The sequence below is a fragment of the Oncorhynchus kisutch genome, unplaced genomic scaffold, assembly GCF_002021735.2.
Source record: "Oncorhynchus kisutch isolate 150728-3 unplaced genomic scaffold, Okis_V2 scaffold835, whole genome shotgun sequence".
Classification (NCBI taxonomy): domain Eukaryota; kingdom Metazoa; phylum Chordata; class Actinopteri; order Salmoniformes; family Salmonidae; genus Oncorhynchus; species Oncorhynchus kisutch.
The window spans coordinates 56,589-72,245 of NW_022262780.1; the positions used below are offsets into that span (position 1 = coordinate 56,589).

Here is a 15,657-nt window from a genome sequence, read left to right on the forward strand (position 1 = left end):
CAAAACACGACGGGTTGCCACTGCACGACGGGTTGCCACTGCCACTGCATGACGGGTTGCCACTGCCACTGCATGACGGGTTGCCACTGCCACTGCATGACGGGTTGCCAATGCATGACGGGTTGCCACTGCATGACGGGTTGCTACTGCACGACGGGTTGCCACTGCCACTGCATGACGGGTTGCTACTGCACGACGGGTTGCCACTGCCACTGCACGACGGGTTGCCACTGCACGACGGGTTGCTACTACCACTGCACGACGGGTTGCCACTGCACGACGGGTTGCCAATGCATGACGGGTTGCCACTGCATGACGGGTTGCTACTGCACGACGGGTTGCCACTGCCACTGCATGACGGGTTGCTACTGCACGACGGGTTGCCACTGCCACTGCACGACGGGTTGCCACTGCACGACGGGTTGCTACTACCACTGCACGACGGGTTGCCACTGCACGACGGGTTGCCACTGCATGACGGGTTGCCACTGCTACTACACAACGGGTTGCCACTGCACGACGGGTTGCCACTGCACGACGGGTTGCCACTGCCACTGCACGACGGGTTGTCACTGCCACTGCACGACGGGTTGCCACTGCTACTACACGACGGGTTGCCACTGCTACTACACGACGGGTTGCCACTGCTGCTACACGACGGGTTGCCACTGCCACTGCACGACGGGTTGCCACTGCTACTACACGACAGGTTGCCACTGCACAACGGGTTGCCACTGCCACTGCACAACGGGTTGCCACTGCTACTACACAACGGGTTGCCACTGCACGACGGGTTGCCACTGCACGACGGGTTGCCACTGCCACTGCATGACGGGTTGCCACTGCCACTGCATGACGGGTTGCCACTGCCACTGCATGACGGGTTGCCACTGCATGACGGGTTGCCACTGCATGACGGGTTGCTACTGCACGACGGGTTGCCACTGCCACTGCATGACGGGTTGCTACTGCACGACGGGTTGCCACTGCCACTGCACGACGGGTTGCCACTGCACGACGGGTTGCTACTACCACTGCATGACGGGTTGCCACTGCCACTGCATGACGGGTTGCCACTGCATGACGGGTTGCCACTGCATGACGGGTTGCTACTGCACGACGGGTTGCCACTGCCACTGCATGACGGGTTGCTACTGCACGACGGGTTGCCACTGCCACTGCACAACGGGTTGCCACTGCTACTACACAACGGGTTGCCACTGCACGACGGGTTGCCACTGCACGACGGGTTGCCACTGCACGACGGGTTGCCACTGCCACTGCATGACGGGTTGCCACTGCCACTGCATGACGGGTTGCCACTGCCACTGCATGACGGGTTGCCACTGCATGACGGGTTGCCACTGCATGACGGGTTGCTACTGCACGACGGGTTGCCACTGCCACTGCATGACGGGTTGCTACTGCACGACGGGTTGCCACTGCCACTGCACGACGGGTTGCCACTGCACGACGGGTTGCTACTACCACTGCATGACGGGTTGCCACTGCCACTGCATGACGGGTTGCCACTGCATGACGGGTTGCCACTGCATGACGGGTTGCTACTGCACGACGGGTTGCCACTGCCACTGCATGACGGGTTGCTACTGCACGACGGGTTGCCACTGCCACTGCACGACGGGTTGCCTCTGCCACTGCACGACGGGTTGCCACTGCACGACGGGTTGCTACTACCACTGCACGACGGGTTGCCACTGCACGACGGGTTGCCACTGCATGACGGGTTGCCACTGCTACTACACAACGGGTTGCCACTGCACGACGGGTTGCCACTGCACGACGGGTTGCCACTGCCACTGCACGACGGGTTGCCACTGCCACTGCACGACGGGTTGCCACTGCTACTACACGACGGGTTGCCACTGCTACTACACGACGGGTTGCCACTGCTACTACACGACGGGTTGCCACTGCCACTGCACGACGGGTTGCCACTGCTACTACACGATGGGTTGCCACTGCACGACGGGTTGCCACTGCCCGACGGGTTGCCACTGCACGACGGGTTGCCACTGCCCGACGGGTTGCCACTGCACGACGGGTTGCCACTGCACGACGGGTTGCCACTGCACAACGGGTTGCCACTGCTACTACACGACGGGTTGCCACTGCACAACGGGTTGCCACTGCTACTACACGACGGGTTGCCACTGCTACTACACAACGGGTTGCCACTGCCACTGCACAACGGGTTGCCACTGCTACTACACAACGAGTTGCCACTGCACGACGGGTTGCCACTGCTACTACACAACGGATTGTCACTGCTACTACACAACGGGTTGCCACTGCACGACGGGTTGCCACTGCTACTACACGACGGGTTGCCACTGCACGACGGGTTGCCACTGCCACTGCACGATGGGTTGCCACTGCACGACGGGTTGCCACTGCTACTACACGACGGGTTGCCACTGCTACTACACAACGGGTTGCCACTGCTACTACACGACGGGTTGCCACTGCTACTACACAACGGGTTGCCACTGCTACTACACGACGGGTTGCCACTGCTACTACACGACGGGTTGCCACTGCTACTGCACAACGGGTTGCCACTGCTACTACACGACGGGTTGCCACTGCTACTACACGACGGGTTGCCACTGCACGACGGGTTGCCACTGCTACTACACGACGGGTTGCCACTGCTACTACACAACGGGTTGCCACTTCTACTACACGACGGGTTGCCACTGCTACTACACAACGGGTTGCCACTGCTACTACACGACGGGTTGCCACTGCCACTGCACTACGGGTTGCCAATGCATGACGGGTTGCCACTACACGACGGGTTGCCACTGCACGACGGGTTGCCACTGCACGACGGGTTGCCACTGCCACTGCACGACGGGTTGCCACTGCATGACGGGTTGCCACTGCACGACGGGTTGCCACTGCTACTACACGACGGGTTGCCACTGCACGACGGGTTGCCACTGCACGACGGGTTGCGACTGCTACTACACAACGGGTTGCCACTGCCACTGCACGACGGGTTGCCACTGCTACTACACGACGGGTTGCCACTGCTACTACACAACGGGTTGCCACTGCTACTACACGACGGGTTGCCACTGCTACTACACAACGGGTTGCCACTGCACGACGGGTTGCCACTGCACGACGGGTTGCCACTGCCACTGCACGACGGGTTGCCACTGCCACTGCACGACGGGTTGCCACTGCTACTACACGACGGGTTGCCACTGCTACTACACGACGGGTTGCCACTGCTACTACACGACGGGTTGCCACTGCCACTGCACGACGGGTTGCCACTGCTACTACACGACGGGTTGCCACTGCACGACGGGTTGCCACTGCCCGACGGGTTGCCACTGCACGACGGGTTGCCACTGCCCGACGGGTTGCCACTTCACGACGGGTTGCCACTGCACGACGGGTTGCCACTGCACAACGGGTTGCCACTGCTACTACACGACGGGTTGCCACTGCACAACGGGTTGCCACTGCTACTACACGACGGGTTGCCACTGCTACTACACAACGGGTTGCCACTGCCACTGCACAACGGGTTGCCACTGCTACTACACAACGAGTTGCCACTGCACGACGGGTTGCCACTGCTACTACACAACGGGTTGTCACTGCTACTACACAACGGGTTGCCACTGCACGACGGGTTGCCACTGCTACTACACGACGGGTTGCCACTGCACGACGGGTTGCCACTGCCACTGCACGATGGGTTGCCACTGCACGACGGGTTGCCACTGCTACTACACGACGGGTTGCCAATGCTACTACACAACGGGTTGCCACTGCTACTACACGACGTGTTGCCACTGCTACTACACAACGGGTTGCCACTGCTACTACACGACGGGTTGCCACTGCTACTACACGACGGGTTGCCACTGCTACTGCACAACGGGTTGCCACTGCTACTACACGACGGGTTGCCACTGCTACTACACGACGGGTTGCCACTGCACGACCGGTTGCCACTGCTACTACACGACGGGTTGCCACTGCTACTACACAACGGGTTGCCACTTCTACTACACGACGGGTTGCCACTGCTACTACACAACGGGTTGCCACTGCTACTACACGACGGGTTGCCACTGCCACTGCACTACGGGTTGCCAATGCATGACGGGTTGCCACTACACGACGGGTTGCCACTGCATGACGGGTTGCCACTGCACGACGGGTTGCCACTGCCACTGCACGACGGGTTGCCACTGCATGACGGGTTGCCACTGCACGACGGGTTGCCACTGCACGACGGGTTGCCACTGCTACTACACGACGGGTTGCCACTGCACGACGGGTTGCCACTGCACGACGGGTTGCGACTGCTACTACACAACGGGTTGCCACTGCCACTGCACGACGGGTTGCCACTGCTACTACACGACGGGTTGCCACTGCTACTACACAACGGGTTGCCACTGCTACTACACGACGGGTTGCCACTGCTACTACACAATGGGTTGCCACTGCTACTACACGACGGGTTGCCACTGCCACTGCACGACGGGTTGCCACTGCCACTGCACGACGGGTTCCCACTGCTACTACACAACGGGTTGCCACTGCTACTACACGACGGGTTGCCACTGCACGATGGGTTGCCACTGCACGACGGGTTGCCACTGCCACTGCACGACGGGTTGCCACTGCCACTGCACGACGGGTTGCCACTGCTACTACACAACGGGTTGCCACTGCTACTACACGACGGGTTGCCACTGCACGACGGGTTGCCACTGCACGACGGGTTGCCACTGCACAACGGGTTGCCACTGCACAACGGGTTGCCACTGCCACTGCACGACGGGTTGCCACTGCCACTACACGACGGGTTGCCACTGCTACTACACGACGGGTTGCCACTGCTACTACATGACGGGTTGCCACTGCTACTACATGACGGGTTGCCACTGCTACTACACGACGGGTTGCCACTGCAAGACGGTTTGCCACTCCAATTGACATACCTTTGCATGCCTCCTAGTCTGTTTACCTGCAGACACAGACACACAAGTGAGCAGTTCAGTCATCTCCACCCAATACAGCTAGCCTTCAACATACTCTTATAGCCTACATATTCTTACCTCTTTGTTGATTGATATCTATTGAATTGTGTCTATTTTCAGTTTTTTAGAAAGATTTGCACAAATATGAAATGATAGATGGTATCATCATAAAACAATATCAATGTAGATCATACAAGGGACAAACCTTAAATTGAGGAGATCTGCACCTGCTGTCCTTTGAAATTCAAAACCAAATGTTGGGCAGTTAGGTTCAGTTAGGCAGTTAGGTTCAGTTGGGCAGTTAGGTTCAGTTGGACAGTTAGGTTCAGTTGGACAGTTAGGTTCAGTTGGGCAGTTAGGTTCAGTTGGACAGTTAGGTTCAGTTGGACAGTTAGGTTCAGTTGGGCAGTCAGGTTCAGTTGGACAGTTAGGTTCAGTTGGGCAGTTAGGTTCAGTTGGACAGTTGGGTTCAGTTGGGCAGTTAGGTTCAGTTGGGGAGTTAGGTTCCTTCAAGAACCCCCACCAACTAAGGAGGTTCCTCGATGAACCCCATCTCCTGGGGTTAGGGTTAGAAGAACCTTTTGGGGGGCATTTTCAGTGTCAAGAACCTTAAGGTTCTTCAAAGAACTTTGAGGATCTCAGAAGAACCCTTGTTGAACCCCTACTTTTTTTTTTAGAGTGGACATTAGTTTATACTGGATTAAGGGTACATTTTTATTACCTGTAATTTCGTTAGTTATTTTTAAGTCTTGGTTCCAATAGTTTATATTATTTTCTCAGAGATTGTCAGTTGAATAGGCCCTCGGCAAGGTTGTTGTATATCTTACCTATTATATGAACATCTTTGTCTGACTCAGATAGGATTTATCTTTTTTTATGTACATTTCGGCAGGGTAGCCTAGTGGTTAGAGCATTGGACTAGTAACCGAAAGGTTGCAAGTTCAAATCCCTGAGCTGACAAGGTACAAAATCTGTTGTTCTGCCCCTGAACAGGCAGTTAACCCACTGTTCCTAGGCCGTCATTGAAAATGAGAATTTGTTCTTAACTGACTTGCCTGGTTAAATAAAGGTTAAAAAAAAAGAATGATAAAAAAAGAGAGAGGCTTTCCATAAAACTGCAATATGAAATGTTATATTAGATTGTAAATAAAACGTGCACATTACTGCTTTAGTTTTGTATGTAGGGAAATAATACTGTAATAAAGGTTTAAGAATAAAATGAAGATAATTCTTATGAACTATTGAGGGATATGTGTGGGCGTCAGTTGCAGTGATAAACTGGGGCATGTAATACCAGAAACAACCACTTCCTGTCAGACTTGAGCCGTTAACCGGTGTGCTGTAGAACCTGTCTGGAAAACAGGTAAAACGGGAGAGAGGCGGGGCCGCAAGCACACCTACTGATGTTGACCGCCTCGGTTTCCACTATTTAACACAGCCACAAAGTCGAAATGGGTTATATCATTACAAATTCATGAAAACAACTATTTGTATAAGGTCAGTAGTGTGGTTAAGGTTAGTTTTAAAATCACATTTAAGGAAGAGGAATTGTAGAAATAATCGGGGTTTTTGACTGGTAGCTAGTACCGACCAAGTTCTCTGGGCTTTCTAAAAGTGTGGCCAACGCGCAAATGGTTTAGTCCTCTTGAGATTCTCATAACAGGAATGGTTATCGTTTTTATCGTAATCATAGGCTCGTCGTCGTGGTATTGATTTTAACAGTAATGGTAGATTAGTTGCTTATTATTGTAATGGTTGTAGTAATGAATAAATGCATGTAGCTAACATGAAAATAAATCATTTTACAGCCTACTACTCACTCAGATTTCCTAGATTGGTTAGGCAAAAGTAGTACGTTACACAAAGGTAAATAAGCAACATTTAAGATGTAACAATAAAATGTATAAATGTGTTTCCCATTTTGGTATAAACCTTGACACTTCAAAGAATGAACCTCGGCTCCTTTAAGACCAAGCGAAACATTCGCGACATGAAATCTGGAAAGACTGGTGACCAACCCTCCCACCCTCTCTTGTCTTGCGACCAAAACTAGTTTCAAGACGACCGGGCGAAAATATTTGTCTTTCCCTTGAAGGAACGGATGATTGAGGCGTCAACTTCCCGACATTTCCTCCGACATCTCCCCTCTCTAGACAAAAGTTTGTGGATCCTCCAAGAGTTTGGGAACTAAAGATTGATAGAAAGCCTCCTTTTTCTGTAGGGGGGAACTTTGAAAACATGGATTGGGGGACGGATCTTTGGGTAAGGACATATGCACTAGCTACAGTAACCTTAGCTACACAATAACAGCAAATTCCCTGGAGAAGGTGATTGTTTTTGCTGTCTCAAAAATAATACATGCCTTTGACATTGTTTTCAACTGTTAACTCTAACAAAGTTGATGACAACTCACGGCAAGTAGACTAAATTAGCTTGTAGCTTGAGGGCGGCTGTTATTTCGCAATGTTGCATACCTTGACCTATTAAAGGCGACTTAGCTAGTTAGGCTTCTGTAATAGATCCATTTTTTTGTTGTTGTCCAGCATCCGCATATAAACTAGTTACAACCCATATGATCATATTCAACGTATGAGCAAGTCATTGATGTTATCATAACATTTAGTTGGTTTGTAGAGATACTATTGAATTACTCGTGTTTTGTGCGTGCGGTGACGAGGTGTGAACCGTTATTGAACCAACTCAGGTGAACCATATTGAACCATATTGTCAGGGGGTTATGGGCAGTCTGATCTCACCAGGGGAGGAGTACTCGAATGGAGTTAGACACTGGTCTAAGGTCAGTTTTGAGTTGATCCAACTCGTGGAGTGATGGTAGTGTACGTTGATCCTAGATCTGAATCAAAAGGACAACTTGTACAGTTCATAGCCACAGGCCAGTAAGTAGGGTTTCAGTCAGCAGGTCACACACTCTATGGAGACAGTCTATGTCCTACGTGGCAAACCCCATTCCCTATATAGTGCACTACTTTTGACCAGGGTCCATGTTCATGAAGCGCCTCAGAGTAGGAGTGCTGATCCAGGATCAGTTTGGCCTTTTTATTTAGACCCTGAATAATAAGAGGTGGAACCTGGTCCCTGATCAGCAGAGCTACTCTGACATGCTTTGTGAATATGTCCATGGGGCTCTGGTCTAGTATGAAGGGAATAGGAGGCCATTTGGGCTCTGGTCTAGTATGTAGGGAATAGGAGGCCATTTGGGCTCTGGTCTAGTATGAAGGGAATAGGAGGCCATTTGGGCTCTGGTCTAGTATGTAGGGAATAGGAGGCCATTTGGGCTCTGGTCTAGTATGTAGGGAATAGGAGGCCATTTGGGTCCACGGGGCTCTGGTCTAGTATGTAGGAAATAGGAGGCCATTTGGGCTCTGGTCTAGTATGTAGGGAATATGAGTGGTCTAGTATGTAGGGAATAGGAGGCCATTTGGGGCCTGGTCTAGTATGTAGGGAATAGGAGGCCATTTGGGTCCACGGGGCTCTGGTCTAGTATGTAGGAAATAGGAGGCCATTTGGGCTCTGGTCTAGTATGTAGGGAATATGAGTGGTCTAGTATGTAGGGAATAGGAGGCCATTTGGGGCCTGGTCTAGTATGTAGGGAATAGGAGGCCATTTGGGCCCATGGGGCTCTGGTCTAGTATGTAGGGAATAGGAGGCCATTTGGGCCCTGGTCTAGTATGTAGGGAATAGGAGGCCATTTGGGTCCATGGGGCTCTGGTCTAGTATGTAGGGAATAGGAGGCCATTTGGGGCCTGGTCTAGTATGTAGGGAATAGGAGGCCATTTGGGCCCATGGGGAATAGGAGGCCATTTGGGCCCATGGGGAATAGGAGGCCATTTGGGCCCATGGGGAATAGGAGGCCATTTGGGCCCATGGGGAATAGGAGGCCATTTGGGCCCATGGGGAATAGGAGGCCATTTGGGCCCATGGGGAATAGGAGGCCATTTGGGCCCATGGGGAATAGGAGGCCATTTTGTCGGCCCATGGGGCTCTGGTCTAGTATGTAGGGAATAGGAGGTCATTTGGGCTCTGGTATGTAGGGAATGGGATGCCATTTTGGCCCATGGGGAATAGTTGGCCATTTGGGCCCATGGGGAATAGGAGGCCATTTGGGCCCATGGGGAATAGGAGGCCATTTGGGCCCATGGGGAATAGGAGGCCATTTTGTTGGCCCATGGGGCTCTGGTCTAGTATGTAGGGAATAGGAGGTCATTTGGGCTCTGGTATGTAGGGAATGGGATGCCATTTTGGCCCATGAGGAATAGTTGGCCATTTGGGCCCATGGGGAATAGGAGGCCATTTGGGCCCATGGGGAATAGGAGGCCATTTGGGCCCATGGGGAATAGGAGGCCATTTTGTCAGCCCATGGGGCTCTGGTCTAGTATGTAGGGAATAGGAGGCCATTTCAGTTCTGGTCTAGTATTTAGGGATTAGAAGGCCGTTTGGGCCAATGGCTTTTGGTCTAGTATGTAGGGAATAAGAGGCCATTTGGGCTCATGGGGCACTGGTCTAGTATGTAGGAAATAGGAGGCCATTTGGGCTCTGGTCTAGTATGTAGAAAATAGGAGGCCATTTGGGCCCATGGGGAATAGGAGGCCATTTGGGCCCATGGGGAATAGGAGGCCATTTGGGCCCATGGGGAATAGGAGGCCATTTTGTCAGCCCATGGGGCTCTGGTCTAGTATGTAGGGAATAGGAGGCCATTTCAGTTCTGGTCTAGTATTTAGGGATTAGAAGGCCGTTTGGGCCAATGGCTTTTGGTCTAGTATGTAGGGAATAAGAGGCCATTTGGGCTCATGGGGCACTGGTCTAGTATGTAGGAAATAGGAGGCCATTTGGGCTCTGGTCTAGTATGTAGAAAATAGGAGGCCATTTGGGTCCATAGGGCTCTGGTCTAGTATGTAGGGAATAGGAGGCCATTTGGGCTCTGGTCTAGTATGTAGGGAATGGGAGGCCATTTGGGCCCATGGGGAATAGGAGGCCATTTGGGCCCATGGGGAATAGGAGGCCATTTGGGCCCATGGGGAATAGGAGGCCATTTGGGCCCATGGGGAATAGGAGGCCATTTGGGCCCATGGGGAATAGGAGGCCATTTGGGCCCATGGGGAATAGGAGGCCATTTGGGCCCATGGGGAATAGGAGGCCATTTGGGCCCATGGGGAATAGGAGGCCATTTTGGGCCCATGGGGCTCTGGTCTAGTATGTAGGGAATAGGAGGCTATTTGGGCCCATGGGGCTTTGGTCTAGTATGTAGGGAATAGGAGGCCATTTTGGCCCATGGGAAATAGGAGGCCATTTGGGCCCATGGGGCTCTGGTCTAGTATATAGGGAATGGGAGGTCATTTGGGCTCTGGTATGTAGGGAATAGGAGGCCATTTCAGTTCTGGTCCAGTATTTAGGGAATAGAAGGCCGTTTGGGCCCATGGGTTTTGGTCTAGTATGTAGGGAATAGGAGGCCATTTGGGCTCTGGTCTAGTATGTATGGAATAGGAGGCCATTTGGACATAAATTCTCCCATCAGCCCTAGTAGTTATTCTCTCTTAAAGGGGTACTTCAGGATTTTGGCATTGAGGCCCTTTCTCTACCTCCGCAGAGTCAGATGAACTCATGGATCCCATTCGTCTGTGTGAAGTGTGAGGGACGTTGGAGGTAGTTTAGTGAGCCAATGCTAACACCCATAGTCTTCCAGTCATTGCTCTAATCCTAGTTAGTAATTACGTTTCTTAGCAACGTCCTTCAAACTTCATGCGGTGACACAAACATGATATCCATGAGGACATCTGACTCTGGGGAGGTAGATAAAGGGATACAATGCCAAAATCCCAAAGTACCCCTTTAACCCTTTCAATGGACAGGGACTCTCCTGGCTGATAGGTAGCCTCAGTGTTATGATGATGATGTCATCATGTTCTTTCTCTCCTCTCCCCTATCTCTCTCTCCTCCTTTCGCCATTCTCTCTCTGCTCCTCTTTCCTCTCTCTCTCCTTCCTCCTCTCTTCTCTCTCCTCCTCTCTCCTCTCCTCTACTCTCTCTCTCCTCTCCCCCTTCTCTTCTTCCTCCTCTCTTCTCTCTCTCATCTCCTCCTCTCTCTCCTCTCCTCTACTCTCTCTCTCCTCTCCTCCTCTCTCTCCTCTCCCCTATCTCTCTCTCCTCCTTTCCCCATTCTCTCTCTGCTCCTCTTTCCTCTCTCTCTTCTTCCTCCTCTCTTCTCTCTCCTCTCCTCCTCTCTCTCCTCTCCTCTACTCTCTCTCCTCTCCTCCTCTCTCTCTCTCCTCTCCCCCTTCTCTTCTTCCTCCTCTCCTCTCCTCTCTTCTCCCCCTCTCTCTCTCCTCTCCTCCTCTCTCTCTCTCCTCTCCCTACCGCTCTCTCTCTCTCTCTTTCTCTCTCTCTCTCTCTCTCTGTCCTGGTTCAGATGCAGTATTGAGGACATGACTGTAGTAAATGTGTTCTGTATAATGTTCTCCCTCAGGTTACATCATTGCTCTGGTAGGTGGAATCTATGGAATCTAACCCTGTCTAGTTGTGTTAGATCACTGATAGGAGAGAGGAAAGGAAATAAGGTCGCATGTTTAAATCTCTCCAACGGGCTGGGCTGTTGTTTTGAATCCCCAGCAGCTGGAACCTGACCAGGTCTGCGTTCCAAATCTGGCACTATATTCCCTATATGCTAGTGCGCTACTTTTGACCAGAGCCGAGGTAGTGCACTGTGTAGGGAAAAGGGTGCGATTTAGGACGTAACCCAAACCTCAGCTACAACGGAACACAACGGAACACAACAGAACAGGGGCAGGGTTCCAAGTTCCAACACATGATGACCAGGGGGATTATCCTGTGGCAGCGTCTTATTGGGGACAAGCAGTCAGACTGGGGGTTGAACCAGGGACCTTAATGTTACAGGGCCAGTGTAGAGAAAGGCCGGCGCCACTAAGGTCTGGACCTCTTATCAGAGCAGAGGCAGCAGTAGTCTCCAGACAGAGGTTACACTAGGTGTATATCAGCAGTAGTCTCCAGACAGAGGTTACACTAGGTGTATATCAGCAGGAGTCTCCAGACAGAGTTTATACTAGGTGTATATCAGCAGTAGTCTCCAGACAGTTTATACTAGGTTTGACCCAATAAGTGGCTCTGAAATGTTATTCTCTTTCTCTCCTTTCTCTCACCTTCTCTCTCTCTCTCTCTCTTTCTTTTTCTCTCTTTCTCTCTCTTTCTCTCTCCTTTCTCTCTCGCTCGTCCCCTCCCTCTCTCACCACCCTGTCCCCTCTCGTTCCCTCTCCCTACCTCTCTCTCCCTCTGTCTCACCCCCTGTCCCCTCGTTCCCTCTCCCTACCTCTCTCTCTGTGTCCTGGTTCAGATGTAGTATTGAGGACATGACTGTAGTAAATATGTTCTGTATAAATACCTCTATTCAGATCATTAGCTCTGTTTAGTACATGGCTACATCCCAAATGGCACTATATTCCCTACATAGTGCACTACTTTAGACCAGACCCCTAGTGGGCCTGGTTAGTAGTAGGGCACTACTTTAGACCAGACCCCCAGTCGGCCTGGTTAGTAGTAGGGCACTACTTTAGACCAGACCCCCAGTCGGCCTGGTTAGTAGTAGGGCACTACTTTAGACCAGACCCCTAGTGGGCCTGGTTAGTAGTAGGGTACAACTTTAGACCAGACCCCTAGTGGGCCTGGTTAGTAGTAGGGTACTACTTTAGACCAGAACCCTAGTGGGCCTGGTTAGTAGTAGGGGATGCAGCCTCTGTGTCTCTGAGGAGAGTCTATCTGCGTCTCTGAGGAGAGTCTATCTGCGTCTCTGAGGAGAGTCTATCTGCGTCTCTGAGGAGAGTCTATCTGCGTCTCTGAGGAGAGTCTATCTGCGTCTCTGAGGAGAGTCTATCTGCGTCTCTGAGGAGAGTCTATCTGCGTCTCTGAGGAGAGTCTATCTGCGTCTCTGAGGAGAGTCTATCTGCGTCTCTGAGGAGAGTCTATCTGCGTCTCTGAGGAGAGTCTATCTGCGTCTCTGAGGAGAGTCTATCTGCGTCTCTGAGGAGAGTCTATCTGCGTCTCTGAGGAGAGTCTATCTGCGTCTCTGAGGAGAGTCTGTCTGTCTGTCTGTCTCTGAGGAGAGTCTGTCTGTCTGTCTGTCTCTGAGGAGAGTCTGTCTGTCTGTCTCTGAGGAGAGTGTCTGTCTGTCTCTGAGGAGAGTCTATCTGTGTCTCAGTCACCATGGACTTCAGACACAGAGATCCCTACATACCTACATAGTCAGTGAGTCAGAGAGTGAACTCAACCCAGCCCGTAGATACCCACATAGTGAGTGAGTCAGAGTGTGTGAGTGAGAGAACTCAACCCAGCCCGTAGATAGCAGATCGTCTGTCAGACAGAGACCAGGGTTGGATACATAGTGAAGAGGATATACCTGTACAACTGGCTGGTGTAGTGATGTAAGAGGAGCAGTGTTCCTGTCCTGTAACTAGTAGTTATATTACTACTGTATAGAGTAGTGTGTTATATCAGTCCAGTATCTAACCCTGTTCTCTCTCCTGTCTGTAGGACCAGTATGATGGTAGAGGAGTGTGTTGTATCAGTCCAGTATCTAACCCTGTTCTGTCTCCTGTCTGTAGGACCAGTATGATGGTAGAGGAGTGTGTTGTATCAGTCCAGTATCTAACCCTGTTCTGTCTCCTGTCTGTAGGACAGGAGGTAGAGGAGTGTGTTGTATCAGTCCAGTATCTAACCCTGTTCTGTCTCTCCTGTCTGTAGGACCAGTATGATGGTAGAGGAGTGTGTTATATCAGTCCAGTATCTAACCCTGTTCTGTCTCTCCTGTCTGTAGGACCAGTATGATGGTAGAGGAGTGTGTTGTATCAGTCCAGTATCTAACCCTGTTCTCTCTCCTGTCTGTAGGACCAGTATGATGGTAGAGGAGTGTGTTATATCAGTCCAGTATCTAACCCTGTTCTGTCTCTCCTGTCTGTAGGACCAGTATGATGTTAGAGGAGTGTGTTGTATCAGTCCAGTATCTAACCCTGTTCTGTCTCTCCTGTCTGTAGGACCAGTATGATGGTAGAGGAGTGTGTTATATCAGTCCAGTATCTAACCCTGTTCTGTCTCCTGTCTGTAGGACCAGTATGATGGTAGAGGAGTGTGTTGTATCAGTCCAGTATCTAACCCTGTTCTGTCTCTCCTGTCTGTAGGACAAGTATGATGGTAGAGGAGTGTGTTGTATCAGTCCAGTATCTAACCCTGTTCTGTCTCTCCTGTCTGTAGGACCAGTATGATGGTATTGATAAACACACCCAGTCAGGACTGGATCTGGTGGACCGATATGTGAAGTTTGTGAGAGAACGGACCGAGATAGAACAGAACTACGCCAAGCAACTCAGGTGTCTGTCTGTCTGTTTCTGTCTGTCTGACAGAGCACACAGACAGACAGAGCACACAGACAGACAGTCTGTCTGTGTGCTCTCTGTGCGCTCTCTGTGTGCTCTCTGTGTGCTCTCTGTGTGCTCTCTGTGTGCTCTCTGTGTGCTCTCTGTGTGCTCTCTGTGTGCTCTGTCTGTGTGCTCTGTCTGTGTGTCTCTGTGTGTGTGTGTGTGTCTCTCTGTCTGTGTGCTCTGTCTGTGTCTGTTTTTGTCTGTCTGTCTGTGTCTGTGTATTTTAATTAGTTGTTAGAATGTAACCCTGACATTCTCTCTTCCTCTCAGAAACCTCTCCAAGAAATACCTTAAACGAGGCAGCAAGGAGGAGCAAGAGTGTGGGTGAGTTGTGTCTCTGTCTGCCTCTCTGTCTGCCTCTCTCTGTCTGCCTCTCTGTCTGCCTCTCTCTGTCTGCCTCTCTGTCTGCCTCTCTGTCTGCCTCTCTGTCTGCCTCTCTGTCTGCCTCTCTGTCTGCCTCTCTCTGTCTGTCTCTCTGTCTCTGTCTGTGTCCTCTCTCTGTCTGCCTCTCTGTCTCTGTCTGTGTCCTCTCTCTGTCTGCCTCTCTGTCTGCCTCTCTGTCTGCCTCTCTGTCTGCCTCTCTGTCTGCCTCTCTCTGTCTGCCTCTCTGTCTGTCTCTCTGTCTCTGTCTGTGTCCTCTCTCTAATCAGTTAGTGATTATCAGATGAATGCTGTGCTTATCCTTTGTCTCTCGTGTTTGTCTTTATTAGACAGACAGATTTCTTTATCCCACCAATCACATACAACTCTTTACCCCTGTTTCCTGGAAGTGAACCAATAACATACAACTCTTTACCCCTGTTTCCTGGAAGTGAACCAATAACATACAACTCTTTACCCCTGTTTCCTGGAAGTGAACCAATAACATACAACTCTTTACCCCTGTTTCCTGGAAGTGAACCAATAACATACAACCCTTGAACCCTGTTTCCTGGAAGTGAACCAATAACATACAACCCTTGAACCCTGTTTCCTGGAAGTGAACCAATAACATACAACCCTTGAACCCTGTTTCCTGGAAGTGAACCAATCACATTCAAATCAAATGTTATTTGTCACATTCACATGGTTAGCAGATGTTAATGCGAGTGTAGCAAAATGCTGGTGCTTCTAGTACCGACAATGCAGTAATAACCAACGAGTAATTTAACCTAACAATTCCACAACTACAACCTTATACAC

The 15,657-nt window shown here is 51.3% G+C and overlaps 1 pseudogene; it reads left to right on the forward strand.

The window, feature by feature from the left end:
• Positions 1-7,024: 7,024 nt before the first annotated feature.
• Positions 7,025-15,657, forward strand: part of LOC109885429 (cdc42-interacting protein 4 homolog) — a 39,243-nt pseudogene continuing 30,610 nt past the window's right edge.